General features: G+C 34.7%; 1 long non-coding RNA gene across 1 annotated transcript in view; it reads left to right on the top strand.

Annotated features, from left to right (window-relative positions):
• The window catches only part of LOC102477896 (uncharacterized), a 14,821-nt gene extending 8,322 nt beyond the window's left edge, over positions 1-6,499 (top strand). The window contains exon 3 of the long non-coding RNA XR_335147.1: positions 6,435-6,499. This is a non-coding gene — a long non-coding RNA (uncharacterized LOC102477896). The remainder of the gene's footprint in view (positions 1-6,434) is intronic.
• Positions 6,500-7,126: the final 627 nt, after the last annotated feature.

The following is a 7,126-nucleotide window of genomic DNA, read 5'->3' as shown; positions in this document are numbered from 1 at the left end:
CCTACAAAAGCCACACCATAAAATTAGGAAACACAACCAATCTACTAGATGTGCAGATACCTATGCAAGGACAAAAGAATCATAATAAAAAATACAAGGAAATATGGTACCCTCAATGAATCACAGTATCTCTACTAACTGACACCCAAATGAAAAAGAAATCTATGCATTGCCTGAAAATAAATCTAAAATAATGCTAAGGAAACTCAGTGAGATACATGAGAATACAGATTGAGGGACCAGTAGTTAGCGTAATGGTTATGTCGCTGGACTCCCATGTAGTCAACCGTGGTTCACGTCCCGGATCCGGTGGCTTAAAACTCATGCCGGGCGCATGTGCGTGTGTGCCCAAGATCCCAAGAGGAGCATGGAGGAGAAGGGATTGTGGTGTGACCATCCCCCCTGGGGGGTGATTTCTTGTTTTCTGTCTCTCTGTCTCTCTCTGTCTGTGTAACGAGCGCACGCACCCTATAGTGAAAACCTCTAAAAAAAAGAATACAGATTGAAAAATTTTTTTAAAAATCAGAAGATAATTCTTAACTTGAGTGAGAAATTTAGCAGAAAGGAGACATATTTCAAACATACTAACACACATACAAAAGTCCTAAAGCTGAATATTTTGAATAATTTTTAAAATAATTAAGACGTTTAATAATAAACTAGATCAAGCAAAAGAGATAGGAAACATCTACAAAAATAAAAAAGGCCCAAAACAGAAAGTGGTTAACAAAATGACAGAGGTGTTTACTTGAAAATAAAAACCTAGATGTAAATAGATCAGATTATTTAACTGAAATATTTAGAGTTTCTGAAAAAATTTTAAAAATACCCTAGGGCTGACAGGTTGCCTGGTGGTTAAGGCACTGGACTCTCATGTGACCGACTGTGGTCTGAGTCCCAGACCTGGTGGTTAGCTTTCTCACTCTCTCTCTCTGATCAAATTGAAGAAGGAGGAAGAGGAAGAGGAGGAGAAAGAAAAAGTAAAATTAATTTTTTTTTTAAAAAAAAGATACACTCATATACTGTATACAGGTGATTCTCACTTCACAAAGATCGAAAGTTAAGGAATACAAAATAATATACCATGTCAATAAAAAAACAAGAGAGCAAGAATAACTAATATAAGATAAAATAGACTTTACATAAAAACTATAGAAAGAGGGAACCAGCAGTTAGCGTAATGGCTATGTCACTGGACTCCCACGTAGTCGACCGTGGTTCGTGTCCCGGACCCGGTGGCTTAAAACTCACGCCGGGCGCGTGTGCGTGCGTGCCCAAGATCCCGAGAGGAGAATGGAGAAGGGATTGCGGGGTGACCATCCCCCCTGGGGGGTGATTTCTCGCTTTCTGTCTCTATGTCTCTCTCTGTCTGTCTGGCGAGCGCACGCGCCCTACAGTGAAAATCTCTAAAAAAAAAAAAAAAAACCTATAGAAAGAGACACAGAAGATCATCATATAACGTTGATGTGGTAAATTGAGGAAGAGGATATAACAATTGTGAATACAATGTACACCTGTCACTAGATCCTCCAACTATATAAGGCAATTATTACTGGATCCAAAGGGAGAGAGAGATGGACTACAATACAATAATTGTAGAGAATGTCAACCCTCACTTTTAGCAATAAACAGATCATTTAGATCAACACTCAATAAACATTGATTTTTAAATTGCACTCTAAAACAAATGGACCTAACAAACACTTACAAAACATTCCAACAGTTACAGATACATATTTGGCTTAACACATGGAACTTTATCCAGAAGAGACTATATGTTAGGCTACAAAACAAGTCTTAACAAATTTAAGAAGACTGAAATCATTTCAAGTATTTCCTCACACCATGATGATATACAAGCTAAAATCAATATGATAAAATTTTTGACTTGATTGATATGCACTACATCTATACTGGAATAAAAACATTTTGTACACTGTAAAAATATACAGTGATTAAATGTACATTTAAAAAGTGTAAAGAAAACAAAAGTTTTTGGAGGAAAAAAAGCTATATGGTAGTTACAATGATCAGCTTTTGAAAGCTCATGTAAGTAAAAAATAAAATGAAATCTAAAACAAATAAATAAATAAAGGAATGTATATAAAAAACTACAAATATGTGCAAAATCAAAGTTTCTTAATAATTAATGGGTCAGTTAAAAAAATTAAAATTAAAATGTAAAAACTTCCAGACAGAAATGCAAATTAAAACAACATACCAAGACCCATGGAATGAGAAAATAACAATTCTAAGAAGGAAGCTTGCAGTAATAAATGCCTACATCAAAAAAGAAGACTCATAACAACTAACCTAACCTTGTACCTCAAGAAAATAGAAAAATAAGAACAAAGTGAACTTTAAATTAGTAGAATAAAAGAAATAATAAATATCAGATCAGAAATAAGTGACACAGAGACTGAGGGGAAAAAAAAAAAAAGTATACCAGATCAATGAAACAACAAGTTTGTTTTTGGAAAAGATAAACAAAATGAATAAACCTTTACCTAGAGTGAGAGAGAAGATGCAAATAAGAAAAATAAGAAAAGGGGGGACATTACAACTGTGACCACAGAAACACAAAAGATCATCAGAAACTGCTATGATCAACTATATGCCAACGAATTGGAAAATCCAGAAGAAACTGAAAAATTTCTGGACACGAATAGCCATCCAAGATTAAATCATGAGAAAATAGAAAATCTGAACAGACCAATAATTAATAACAACATTGAATCTATAGCAAGAACTTTATTAAATAAAAGCTCAGGACCTGACAGCTTTGTTGCTAAGTTCTACTACACATTTACAGAACAAATACCAATTCTCAAATTATTCTAAAAATTTAAAGGGGAGGGAACTCTTCCAAACTCATTCTGTAAAACCAGCTTTTCCCTGATACCAAAATCAGGGAAGGACACACAACAAAAAGAAATACATAGGCAAATATCTCTGATGAAACTAGATGCAAAAATTTTCACAAAATACTAGCAAACAAAAACTAACAGCACAGCAAAAAGATCATATTCACCACGACCAAGAGAGATTCATCCTAGGAATGCATGGGTGGCTCACTACACATGAATCAAAACACACAATACATCATATTAACAGAATGAAGGGCAAAGACGACACTATAATCTCAACAAGAAAAAAGATTTGGTAAAATTCAGTATTCCTTCATAAAAATTCAATCTATTAGGTTCAGAAAGAATTTACTTTAGGACCAGCAGTTGACATAATGGCTGTGTCACTGGATTCACATGTAGTCAATCGTGGTTGAGTTCCGGACCCAGTGGCTTAAACTCACACCAGGCTCATGTGCGTGTATGCCCAAGATCCCAAGAGGAGAATGGAAGAGAAGGGATTGCAGCGTGGCCATCCCCCCTGGGGGGTGATTTCTCACTTTCTCTCTCTCTCTCTCTCTCTCTCTCTTTCTCTCTCTCTGTCTTTCTGGTAGCATATGAGCCCTGTAACAAAAAACCTCTCCAAAAAAAGAAAAAAAAAAGAATGTACTTTAAAGAACATTTATGGCAAATCCATAGCCACCATAATACTAAATGGGGAAAAAGTTCAAATACTTCCTTCTATAATCTGGAACAAGATAAGAATGACCACTTTTGCACTTTCACTTAATATAGTATTGAAAGTCCAAGCCAGAGCAGATAGGCAAGAAAAGTAAATGGAGTTCTAACTGAAAAGAAGGAAGTCCATATCTGCAGATGAAATAATCTTTTATTAAAGAAAACATAGATTCCACCAAAGATTATTAGAACTGATAAATGAGTTCAGTAAAGTTGCAGGAAATAAAATCAACCTAGAAAAAACAAAGGCATCTCTGTACACCAATTGTGAATTAGAAATCAAGAAAACAGTTCTGGGGCTGGATGGTGGCTCAACAGTAAAATAGTCTGATTAACCTGGGTTTTTTTCAGGTTTGCATCCAGAAATCTCCCTGAAAACATTAAGCAGATGTGTGCCCATGATCTGGGGCTTGCAGAGAATGGAGTCGTGGAGCACAGAGTCAGTACCCTATTTGGGTGCTGTCTCTAAGTTGCTCTCTCTGTCTCTTACACTCTTGGAAGGAAAAAAAAAAAAAAACTTAGGAAAAGAAAAGAAAGCAATCCCATTTACAATAGCTACAAAAGCCAAAACAAACAAACACAAATCTCAAGAATAAACCTAGCCAAAAAAAGAGAAAGATCTCTATAATGAAAATTATAAGACACTGATGAGAGAATGAGGACATTAATAAATGGAGACATATCTAATGTTCATGGATTAAAAGAATAAATGCTGTTTAAATGTCCATACTGGGACTGGCAGGTGGCATGGAGGTTAAGGTGCTGGATCCCACATGGCTGGACTCCCTGATTTGAGTCCCAGCATTGGCAGGACTCAGATATCACGCTGGGCACATACACAAGCTTGCCTGAAACTCCCAGAAGTGACTGGAAGAGAAGGGATTGTGTCATGGCTATTTCCCCCTAGGGAGTAGTTTCATTGAACTACAGATTCAATACAATCCCTACCAATGCAATTCTTCCTAGAAATAGAAAAAATCATCCTAAAATTTGGATCATTATGGACCTCAGAAGACTGAATAGTCAAAGGACCCTGAGTAAAAAGAACAAAGCTAAAGTCATCATATCATCTGACTTTAAAATTCATAGCAAAGCAATAGTAACTAAAATAGCATGGTATGGTATAAAAACAGGCACATAGGCCAATGGAACAAAATAGAATCCACAGATAAATCCACATATTTACAGACTTTCAACAAAGTATCAAGAACATACATTGAGGAAAAGACAATTTCTTCGATACATGATCCTGGGAAAACTGGATATTCACATGCAGAAAGATCAAACTTGATCTCTATCTCTTATCATTTACAAAATTCAACTCAAAATGATTTAAAGATATAAATGCAAGACCTCAAACTAGGAAAACTACTAGAAGAAAATATAGGTAGGTCATGACACTGACCTGGAAAAAAAAATTAGGATAAGATTCCAAAAGTATAGGCAACAAAGTAAAAAATATGGAATGGAATGGAATTACATTGAATTAAAAAGCTTCTATATTGCAAAGGAAAAAAAAATAAAAAAATCAACAGAGTGAAGCGACAACCTATGGGATGGGAGAGAATACATGCAAACTAGGCAAATGACAAGGAGTTAATATCTAAAATATGTAAGGAACTCAAACAACTAAAAAAATAACAAGCCAAAATACAACTTAGGAAAAAATGCAAATTAAAAAAGGGAAAATATTTGAATAGGCATTTCTTAAAAGAAAACATACAAATGGCCAAGAAGTATATGAAAAATACTCAACATCACTGAACACCAGGGAAATGCAAATCACAACAACACTAAGATATTATCTCTCCCTAGTTATAATGACAATTACTAAAAAGACAAGAAATAACAAATGTTGGCAAAGCTGTGGAGAAAATAAAATTGTTATACCCTGTCGATGGGAATGTAAACTAGTATTCATTATAAAAAACAGGATGGAGGTCCTTTATAACCGAAAAAGATAATCACCATATAACCCAGAAATTACACTAATAGATATATAGCCAAAGGAATTGAAATTAGTATGTTGAAGAAATACCTGCACTCCCCATGTCTATTGTAACACTATTTGCAATAGTCAAGATATGGAATTGACCTAAGTATTCAACGGTAGGTGAATGAATAAAGAAATGGAATTACACAGTGGAATACTATTCAGCTATCTATAGAAAAAGAAAGATCCTGTGAATTGCAGCAGCATGGACAAATCTGGATAGCTTTATGTTAAGTGAAGTAAGTTGAGTACAGAAAGACAAACACTACACAATTTCATTTGTAGAATCTAAAAAAAGTTAATCTAGTAGTAGAAAGTAGATGGTGGCTTCCAGATGATGGAAAAGGTAGTAGGGATGGAAAGATGAGAGAGGCTGGAAAGTGGGTACAAAGTTATAGATAGGAGGAACAGTTCCAGTGTTCCATTGCACAACAGAGTGATTATAGATAACAATAAGATATTACGTATTTCAAAATAGCTACAAGAAAGTATCTTTTTTTAATTTTTATTTTTTTTCCATCCAAAATACACTGTGTATTGGTATCTTGAATGTTCTCACTACAAATAAATGACAAATGTTTGAGGAAATGGATAAGTGAATTAGTCTCATTTAATTATTGCACATTGCATGCATATCAAAACATCACACTATACCCCATAAATATGTCCAACTATTATGTGACAACTTAATAATAGAAAACAAAAACACATTAAAAATAGACTGTTCCCATGAATAAATGGGCTATTTATGAGACTTATTAACAAATATACTCCAAACCTCAGATCTATCAGCCAAAGCTAACTCCCTATTCACATATCCTATCAACCGTCTTAGCCAGATGATTATATTTTTTCAGTGGCAATGGTATGACATGGAGCAATACCGACGAGAGATATTACCAGAGAAGTTATTCCTATGGAGAATATGTCTCCATCTATTGGGTAAGTTGGATTTAGAACCAGAAACTTCTCAATAGAATTTGTAATATCTATGGATTACTAGCCTTCAAATGGCCATTGTCAAACAAATACATGTATTAGGACATAATATTTTCAAATTTGAATGTAGAATTTTTACATATATTTTACTATAAAATAACATGATTATTAAGGGTCTACAATTGCTCTCCGGAGTGGGAGTGAAATTCAGATTGCTTAATTCATAAATATCAGACTGAAGAGTCAGTCATTTGTATGACGATTAAGGCAGCTGGATTCCAAATAGCCAACTGTGTGTTTTGGGTCCTAGACTTAGTGGCTTGAAAAACATGTTGTGTGTGTGTGTTTGTGTGTGTGTGTTCCCAAAATTCTGAGAGAGAAATGATGGAGAAGGGATTGTGACATGGCTATCTTCCTTGGGAGGCTACTTTCTCATTTTCCCTCTCTCTGTCTCTCTCCAATAAGTGCATACACCCTATTATATATTAATAAAAAAAGAAAGAAAAAGAATAAGCTAAGTCTAACATCCTTTTCACTTAACTAATATTGCCAAAAAATGCAGAAACATATTATTGGGGGTATAATCTTGTCTGAAAAGACTGCAGGTCTA

This window comes from Tupaia chinensis, unplaced genomic scaffold (genome assembly GCF_000334495.1).
Source record: "Tupaia chinensis unplaced genomic scaffold, TupChi_1.0 Scaffold000354_1, whole genome shotgun sequence".
Taxonomy (NCBI): Eukaryota; Metazoa; Chordata; class Mammalia; order Scandentia; family Tupaiidae; genus Tupaia; species Tupaia belangeri.
Note: the sequence above shows the minus strand (reverse complement) of the source record. Positions and strands in the feature narration are given on the sequence as shown.